This window comes from Octopus sinensis, linkage group LG2 (assembly GCF_006345805.1).
Source record: "Octopus sinensis linkage group LG2, ASM634580v1, whole genome shotgun sequence".
Classification (NCBI taxonomy): domain Eukaryota; kingdom Metazoa; phylum Mollusca; class Cephalopoda; order Octopoda; family Octopodidae; genus Octopus; species Octopus sinensis.
The window spans coordinates 207,324,364-207,334,363 of NC_042998.1; the positions used below are offsets into that span (position 1 = coordinate 207,324,364).

The 10,000-nt window shown below is 39.1% G+C and overlaps 1 long non-coding RNA gene across 1 annotated transcript in view; it reads left to right on the top strand.

Annotated features, from left to right (window-relative positions):
* The window catches only part of LOC118762379, a 24,686-nt gene that overhangs the window by 1,347 nt on the left and 13,339 nt on the right, over positions 1-10,000 (top strand). Inside the window, exon 2 of the long non-coding RNA XR_004998123.1 lies at positions 5,402-5,406. This is a non-coding gene — a long non-coding RNA (uncharacterized LOC118762379). The remainder of the gene's footprint in view (positions 1-5,401; positions 5,407-10,000) is intronic.

Consider the following 10,000-nt stretch of genomic DNA (forward strand, 5'->3'; position numbering starts at 1 on the left):
AGGTTACGTTGAAACGATGAACGTGTTTTCAAGGAAGATAATCAAAGAATGTAACGTAATACTTCATGTAAGTTAAATATAACAAATGAAAAATCCTTCAAGAATCCATATAAAATTCCCGGATCACTACCAAAATTTCATCTGTTCCTTGTGTCATTAACAACTTTTCCTGCAAGTTTCATCAAATACCATTTGGAAATTTTTGAGTTATTTTGCACACAGACGGACAGACGGACAAACCAACGCCGATAAAAACATAACCTCCTTCCTTGGTGGAGGTAACAATATATATATAATTCAACGTTCAAATACTAATAGAACTTTTAGAGCAGAAGAGCTTGTCGGCAACCAGCCATGAGGAACGAACTCACACCCCTCTAATATCCGGTCATAGTGCTTTACCTTTAAGCTAAACTGCCGACGGACAAATTCTTCTGCAATTTTAGAAGTTATAACGTCATCCAGAAATGCTAGATGTCATGTAGATTACGTAATATGTAAACAAACATAAGTTTAAGTTTGTTTACATAGACTGAATTCTTGGTTGGACGGTGGATCGATCGAGCTATGGAGTGCTCAATGGTGCAACCAGGATTACTGACATGGATTTTGCCGATGATGCGGTTTATTAATGCTGAGTCTCTGGGTATTTAAAAGAGTGCTCTCCTTTCACTAAGTGAAAAAGCGGAACCACTTAGCCTTAGAATTTCATGGGTCGAAACAAAGATCCAGTTCTTCGTTGGCTCCCTGAGGGACTTCATCTCGTCTGTCTCTGTTGCGGGTGTGAATGTAGAACTTGCCGAGCGCTTCTATTATCTCGGCAGTATGATTCATCGCAGCATTAGTTGAAAGCCAGAAATCTTAAAAAGGCTCGGCCTTGCTGGTGCAGTTGGGCACTCCCTGGACAAAGGAGTCTGGCGCTGCTGATATCTGAACAGGAGGACAAAGGTTTGAGTCTTCAGGGCCCTTATCCACCCTGTCTTACTCTACAGCTGCGAGATTTTGACACTCTTCCTTAGGAAACGCATGAATACTTTTGGTACCAGGACGTTTTGCAGGATCATGGATTATCATTGCTCGGATTTCGTATCCAACCAACGATTCTACGCATGAACTGGGATGTGACTTGTAACTTGCATGATTCGAGCCCGTTATCTCAGCCTAGTTACGCTGCTCGACTTTTCAAGTTGGATTTTGCATGTTCTATTCTCTTTTCTGAGGATCCGGCTGGGTGACGGCTCATGTTGGTCGGTTACATGCCAAATGGTCACGGCAGATAAGGAACGGTCTCGCAAACATGGGGAATTATTGGGACTCTATTCAGAGGTTTCCCGGGACGACCCGAGCAAATTCTAACAAATGATGACTGCAGAGACTCGTCGCTACAACACATTCGCTTAAAACCAGCTTTTTAAACAAAGGATTTTAAAAGCTTATTCAGGGACAACAAGATGGCGGTTCCTAATGAATTTTTTAAAAAAAGATTAAGTAAAATACATACTAATTGTTACTTCTTGATGAGATCATGTGAGAGTCGAACCGTCTCTAAAACACAGGGACAACGCTGAGAGGATATGGAAGGAATAACATTCTCTACCTAGCAGACGACAGCCCTCTACAAATCTCTCTCTCTCTCTCTCTCTCTCTCTCTCTCTCTCTCACTCTGTTCCTCCATCTTTAAAGTATAATGTTGAGATTGATTTTCTGTTAGACTGCAAAAAAACCTTGCCACTTAATTGCAGTCTGTTTTAAAATGTATACAGTTTACCTTGTACGACACGATGTAGCAATGGACGTATTTGAAGTAATCAAACATGGAAGTGGGCTGGCGTCCCACTCAATACAACAACGGTTCTCACTCGCTTTTTTTGCCGTTGCTGCTGTCCGCATTATATTCATTCGATGCTGATTCAGTCTGGCATTAATACTTACAAACTATTTACATCTCCAAGTGATGCTTTTGTTCTTTACTGTATATTTTTTGCAGTGTTAAAACAAATGTTTTGTTCTTCCTTTTTCTCCCTTTTCTCCTTTTTCTCTTCGTTTGCTAGAGAAGTTTTCATCTATTTTGTGTGTCACTTTACATTTTGATTGCAATAAAACAAGTTTTATGGCCGTGAAAGGCGCTCCATTGTTATCATTAGTTAACGGTTTATCGAGTTCTATTTGACATTTTATGCGTATATATATATATATATATATCTATATATATATATATATATATATATATATATATATATATATATATTAGTGTGTGTGTGTGTGTGTGAATATAGACATAAATATACATATATATATAAAGATTATATATATATATATATATATATATATATATAAACACACATACATATATTATGTATACGTATACATATACATATATATATGTGCATGTTTGTGTGAATGTGTGTGGTATATATATATAAGCAATATATAGACACACACATATATATATATATATATATATATATATATATATATAGAGATATATATATATATATCGTTATATATGTATATATATATGTACATATATATATAAAATATATATATACAATATATTTATCTTTATATATATATGTGTCTGTATATATGTATATATATATACACACTCGCACAAACATGCACACACACACACATATATAATATATATATACACAGACATACAATATATTACATATACATACATGTATGTGTGTGCACATGTGTGACTGTATGTTGTTATAAAATATTGATTTATGTATGTTTTTGTAATATATATGTATATATATATGTATGTGTATATATATATATATATATATATATATATATATATATACACTCACACATTTCTATACACGCATGTGTATATATATTTGTACACATACAGGCGCTCGCGCGCGCACACACACAAATTCGCACACACACACATCCACACACACACACACATCCACACCCACGCACACACTCACACACACATAGAGGCACCCTCACTCATACGATTCAATGTTTCATCTCGCCTCTTCATCAATTTTTCTGTACATTCATACACATACAAATATGTAAATCTAAAGAACAGAGAGAGAGAGAGAGAGAGAGAGAGAGAGAGAGAGAGAGGGGAGGAGAGAAAGAGTGAGAGAGAGAGAGAGAGAGAACAAGCTTCATACTTGTATAACTTCCTATAATAATGCTGTTGGTAAAAATAATGGTTGGTACGGAATGATTTAATCATAAAATTTATATAACATTTACGATTGTATTCCTGTTAAAATCGACACGCTAAAGCCGACTCCTCCCCTCTCTCTCGATTCAAAGCCTTTTCCAGATCATCGTCATCATCATGATCATGATGAAGATAATGATCATCATCATCTTCATTATTATTATTATTATTGAGTGAGAGAGCAGTTCATGCCATCAAAGTGACACTGGGGTAAAATATACGAAGCCCAATATACCCATCATGACTACCCGTCTGATAAGGGTACATCAGGCACATGCATCACAACCATATGTGCGCGACATGGTGATCTCATATCAAGATAAACAGCACATGACCTTGCAGGTGGGGCCCAGTTAGAATTTTCTTCATTTTGAGTAGCCCATCCCGCTCAAACGGTCCCTGAATAAGGGTTGTTTAAGGATGTTGAAAGAACCACCCTTGTTTCCAGAGGTGAATTATTCAAACCCCAAAGAATCCCTCTCAACACATGGCTATGATGCCCCCCCCACTACTTCTGCTCGTGATCAGAGATGCACATATCGTCAGCCACTAAGGGACATGCTCAACTGGTTAAGGTCAAACAACTGACAAGCAAATCTGTGGTATTGAGCAGAATATTTGCTGTAGCCCATCTTTTATACCAAGACAAAACAATGTACATATTATTATTATTATTATTATTATTATTATTATTATTATTATTATTATTATTATCATTGCGTAAGAGAAGAGTGCATGCCATCAAAATGACACTTGGGGTAAAATATACGAAGCCCAGTATACCCATCATGACTACCCGTCTGATAAGGGTACACCAGGCACATGCATCACAACCATTTGTGCGAGACATGGTGATCTCATATCAAGATAAACAGCACATGACCTTGCAGGTGGGGCCCAGTTAGAACTTTCTTCTGGTAACCCATCCTGCTCAAAAGGTCCCTGAATAAGGGTTGTTTAAGGATGTTGAAAGAACCACCCTTGTTTCCAGAGGTGAATTATCCAAACCCCAAAGAATCCCTCTCAACACATGGTTATGATACTCCCCCACTACTTCTGCTCGTGGTCAGAGATGCACATATCATCAGCCACTAAGGAACATGCTCAACTGGTTAAGGTCAAACAACTGACAAGCAAATCTGTGGTATTGAGCAGAATATTTGCTGTAGCCCATCTTTTATACCAAGACAAAACAATGTACATGATAACACTTCCAATCAGTTAAGATCAGAAGTCATGAGAGCCACTGTCTGGTCCTGCATCAGGGCATTCATTATTATTATTATTATTATTAATGTTATTGTTGTTGTTGTTGTTGATGTTGTTGTTGTTGTTGTTGTTGTTCTTCTTCTTCTTCTTCTCTTCTTCTTCTTCTTCTTCTTTCTTCTTCTTCTTCTTCTTCTTCTTCTTCTTCTTCTTCTCTTCTTCTTCTTCTTCTCCTTCTTCTTCTTCTTATCATGGTTAAGGCGGCGAGCTGGCAGAATCGTTAGCACACCAGGCCAAATGCTTAGCGGTAATTCGTCTGTTGCTACGTTTTAAGTTCAAATTACGCCAAGGTTGACTTTGCCTCTAATCCTTTGGGGGAGGGGGGGTCGATAAATTAAGTACCAGTTACATACTGGGGTCGATGTAATCGACTAATCTCCTCCCTCCCAAATTTTCAGGGCCTTGTGCCTTTAGTAGAAAAGATTATTATTATGGTATGTCTTAGGTTCTGTCTCATTCCTGGTAGTATTTATGTGGATAGCGGGTTACTACCTCTAACCGTAGGCATCCACAAACTTTCAGAAGTTTTTCAAGTGTTTAGAACCCTCCTGATGATACTTGCTATCCTTAAGAGACAAACCTTCTGTAGGAGCTCAACTGGGCATTGTATTCCAATCTGCTTCAGTCATTTGTCTATATCTTGGCTTATTGTTCCCAACGCACCAAGTATAGGCACCACCTTTACCATTCGCATGCTCCAAATTCTTCCTATTTCAAATTCTAAGGGGTTGCAATTTTGTTTTTGTTTTCTTCCCCTTCCTTTACGATCCTGGAATCAAACGGGCATGATGGGTCGATAAGTAAGCAACTTCGCTATTCCTTGGCACGATCAGTTTGTAAAAGTTTTACACTGGAAACTGTGCCAGAAATGGAGATTTGAAGCCGGAAACATGGTTCAATCATCGAGTCCAAAGAATACAGGAATCGGAGAAATATAAGATTTTGTGGGACTTTCCTATTCAAACCGACAAGAAGATAGAAAATAATAGACCAGACAAGTCAGTTATAGATATAAAAGCGAATTTGGTGACTTATCGACCCATCATGTCCATTTGATTTCAGGATCGTAAAGAAAGAGGAAGAAAATTCTAATCTCTTAAAATTTGAAATAGGGAGAATTTGGAGCATGTGAATAGTAAAGGTTGTGCCTATAATAATTGGTGCGTTGGAGAGAGTAAGTATATGATTAATCGAAAAATCAATCAGCTAGAATATTGCCAAATATTACTCAAGTATACACACACACAAAGAAGAAGACATCACAAACGCACACACAAAAACACACACATACACTCAGATACACACATATAAAAGAAAACACCACAAAAAACACACATACACACGGCTGGTGACGAAACACATACACACAGGTGGAGACACTCAAAGGAATACATCTAGGAGTGGCTGTGTGGTAAGTAGCTTGCTAACCAGCCACATGGTTCCGGGTTCAGTCCCACTGCATGGCACCTTGGGCAAGTGTCTTCTGCTATAGCCACGGGCCGACCAATGCCTTGTGAGTGGATTTGGTAGACGGAAACTGAAAGAAGCCTGTCGTATATATGTATATATATATATGTATGTATGTGTGTGTGTTTGTGTGTCTGTGTTTGTTCCCCTAGCATTGCTTGACAACCGATGCTGGTGTGTTTACGTCCTCGTCACTTGGCGGTTCGGCAAAAAGAGACCGATAGAATAAGTACTGGGCTTACAAAAAGAATAAGTCCCGGGGTCGAGTTGCTCGATTAATGGCGGTGCTCCAGCATGGCCACAGTCAAATAACTGAAACAAGTAAAAGAGTAAAAGAGTATATATATATATATACATGTATATATTAATAAGAGAAGGCGGATTGGACATACTTCGTAACATCACAACAATTGTGTCAACACATCATTACCAAATGTTCATTCTGTTCCTGTTCCTTCTCGAGCCATGCCAGGCTCATAAGGGCCGGTTTCCCGGTTTCAGTGGCGTAGAAATTCCCCACCTGGACGGGACGCCGATCTGTCGCAGCGTTACTCATTTTTGCCAGCTGAGAGGACTGGAGCAACGTGAAAACGAAGTGTTTTGCTCAAGAACACAACGCATCGCCCAGTCCAAGAATCGAAACCACAACCTTACGATCATGAGTTCGACACCCTAACCACTAAGCCACGCGCCTCCACAAATGTTAATTGCTTCATCATAAATAACACGGCGTCAATTAATATTTATTTCCTTATTGCTCACAGGGGGCTAAACATAGAGGGGACAAACAAAGACAGACAAAAGGCTTCAGTTGATTACATCGACCCCAGTGCGTAACTGGTACTTATTTAATCGACCCCGGAAGGATAAAAGGCGAAGTCGACCTCGGCGGAGTTTGAACTCAGAATATTAAACAGGAATAGTGACATATGTATCTATTGTTTCAGAGGTCATATTATATAAATGTAAAGTATAGAAGCCATCTTATCATGGCTAACCACATTGGGGAGGGGGTGTTACTGTAGCTTTATAGCCGCAAGAGATCGTCGTCTCCAGCTGGCTTTAGACACCATTTCAGTGCCCTTGAAGTATTTGCAAAGGGAGGCCATCCCTTCCTCGCAAGCCTGAGTGATACGCTCGGACTAGTTTCGGGATTTTTGTCCCTTGTCAACGGGCGGTAACCACCAGGTCGCGATGAAAGTGAAGGCTGCCTTGCAAATATATAAGAGTTTTTCTAGTGACGTCTGCCACTGATTTCGAAAAACTGACAGTAAGCATTATTAAATCTCAGAATGAGATTGAAACAGTAATCGCTCGATATTAAATAAATGTTTTCTGAATAAGGCATTAAAGTCCCTTCTTTACGTTGTTAAATTATGAGACAATGATAATGAACACTGAAGACCCCTTAAAGAAAAATATTGTCTTAAAAAACTCAGGGCGGCAGAAATAAATTAAAGATAGCATCAAAGTTCATGATCCTTTGGAGGCATAATTCTAGGTGGCATCAGCGCAGTATCTGCGTAGATCAAAAACCAATAATACATAGAACAAATTTTCGATATTACACCTCCATCAAACTTTATCTCATTCTTTTGAAATTAAATGCATACGTCAATATACCTGAGGTTTTCTTTAGTGACGTAAGAAGGAAATACTTCCGGTTCGTTTTCTCACAAATATATCATTATTAAAGTACATTTGAACTCTATACACTTGAACTCTATATCACTGTACAGTTAGACTGCACAAACTGTAAAGTACATTCATGTTCCATACACTGTAAAACACATTTACAGTAATCCCTCGACTATCGCGGGTATTAAGTTCCACAACCCCGCGATAGGTGAAAATCCGCTTAGTAGGAAAAGTACTGTACTGTACTGTATATTTTTTGTGCATTATTTCTATATTATTTCTATAATCAAAATCAAATCGAATCACAACCAAATGAAAATTGTAGTTGTGATTCCTGTGTCAGTGGCGCGTAAAAAGCACCATTCGAACGTGGCCGATGCCAGCCCGCTCTGGCCCCTGTGCCGGTGGCACGTAAAAAAGCACTCACTACACTCTCGGAGCGGTGGGCGTTAGGAAGAGCATCCAGGTGTAGAAACACAGCCAGATCGGATTGCAGCCTGGTGCAGTCTCCTGGCTTCCGAGACACCAGTCGAACCGTCCAACCCATGCCGGCTTGGAAAACGGACGTTAAACGATGATGATGATGATGATGATTTGTATATATTTATTTTATTATAAATGCAAAACAACAGCAATCGGTGACCCGTGATACGGCAATGGATTGCTGTATGTTCTACACGCTGTAAAATATATTTGTATCGCTATACACAGGGAAGTACGTTTAGATTGTATGTACTACTAGCAGTATCGCCCGGCGTTGCTCGGGTTTGTAAGGGAAATAACTATACAGCATTTTTAGAGAGTTATAGCCAAAAAATAGCAAAAAAATGCATTAAAAATGAAAAAAATATGATGGTAAATTTTTTTTTAAATCGTTGACTCTTCGTAGACATTTTTAGAGAGTTACTTCCCTTTAAAAAAATATGCATGAAAATGGAAAAAAATTATGGTAAATTATTTTTTAAATCGTAGACTCATCGTAGACGCACGCTAATACCCAGAAGGGCTCGATATGAATCACGACTATAAGATACCCGGTTTTGGTTAAACTGCACCACAAAATGTGGGAGTAGTTAGGAATCTAAATCGAAGGGGACAGACACTCACACAACTAGAGTTTTATATATATAGATTACTGGGATCAATCTGTTGGAGGAAACCCGTCAAAGCATTGCCCCAGCATGACCGCAGTCCTACGATTGAAACAAGTGAAGGGATAAAAGATAAAATAATAAAAAGATATGTATTTCGCTGTATTAGCTTATCTGTGTGTGTTCGTGCGCGCGCATGTATACAGCACATACATAATATATAGGCGCAGGCGTGGCTATGTGGTAACAAGCTTGCTTGGTTCTGGGTTCAGTCCCACTGCGTGACACCTTGGGCATATGTCTTCTACTGTAGCCACGGGCTAACCAAAGCCTTGTGAGTGGATTTGGTAGACGGAAACTGAAAGAAGCCCGCCGTATAAATATATATATATACATCGCTTGACAACCGACGTTCGTGTGTTTACGTCCCCGTAACTTAGGGGTTCGGCAAAAGAGACCAATAAGTACAAGGCTTACAAAGAATAAGTCCTGGGGTCGAACTGTTCGACTAAAGGCGGTGCTCCAGCATGGCCGCAGTCAATTGACTGAAACAAGTAAAAGAATAAAAGAATATATATATATATGTGTGTGTGTGTGTGTGTGTGTATGTTCCTCAGCCTATGTATATATGTCTTTCTGTCTCTGTCTCTGAGTGTATGCATGCATGTATGTATGTGTGAGTATGTGTGTATGTGTGTGTGTGCATATATGCCTTAGTGAGTGTGGATGTGTGGATCTGTGTGTTTATGCGTATGTGTTTGTGTGTGAATGTGTGTGTATATGTGTAAGTGTATATGTGTATATGTTTGACTGCATGTGCGTGTGTGTGTGTGTGAGTGTGTGTGTGTGCGTGTGTGCCTGTGTGTACGTGCGTGTGTGCGTGTGTGTACGTGTGTGTGTGCGTGTGTGTGCGTGTGTGCGTGTGTGTGCGTGTGTGTGCGTGTGTGTGCGTGTGTGTGTACGTGTGTGTGCGCGTGTGTGTGTGTAGGAGAGAACCGCGAGGATGAAGTGAGTGTGACTGAAATAGAAAACCGAAGACGATGAAAGAGAACCAGGAAGTGAGGAATCTTTGATTTCCGACAACGGCAAATCCTTGAAAGATTCTCTACAAATCCAAGAACTAATAACAACAGTGATGGGTATGTTCTTTAAATAAGCCTAAATAGAAATGAGGATTTAGAAAATTGTAATTGAAGGAGAGAGGAAATACTGGCAGACGACAAAAGAATTGGAAGAAAGAAGTGAATAAATGTTTAAAGAAGAAAAAAAGAATGAAAGGAATAATAAATGTGGAAGGAAAAAATAGATACAAAGAAAGAAGGAGAGGAAGAAAGAAAGAAAG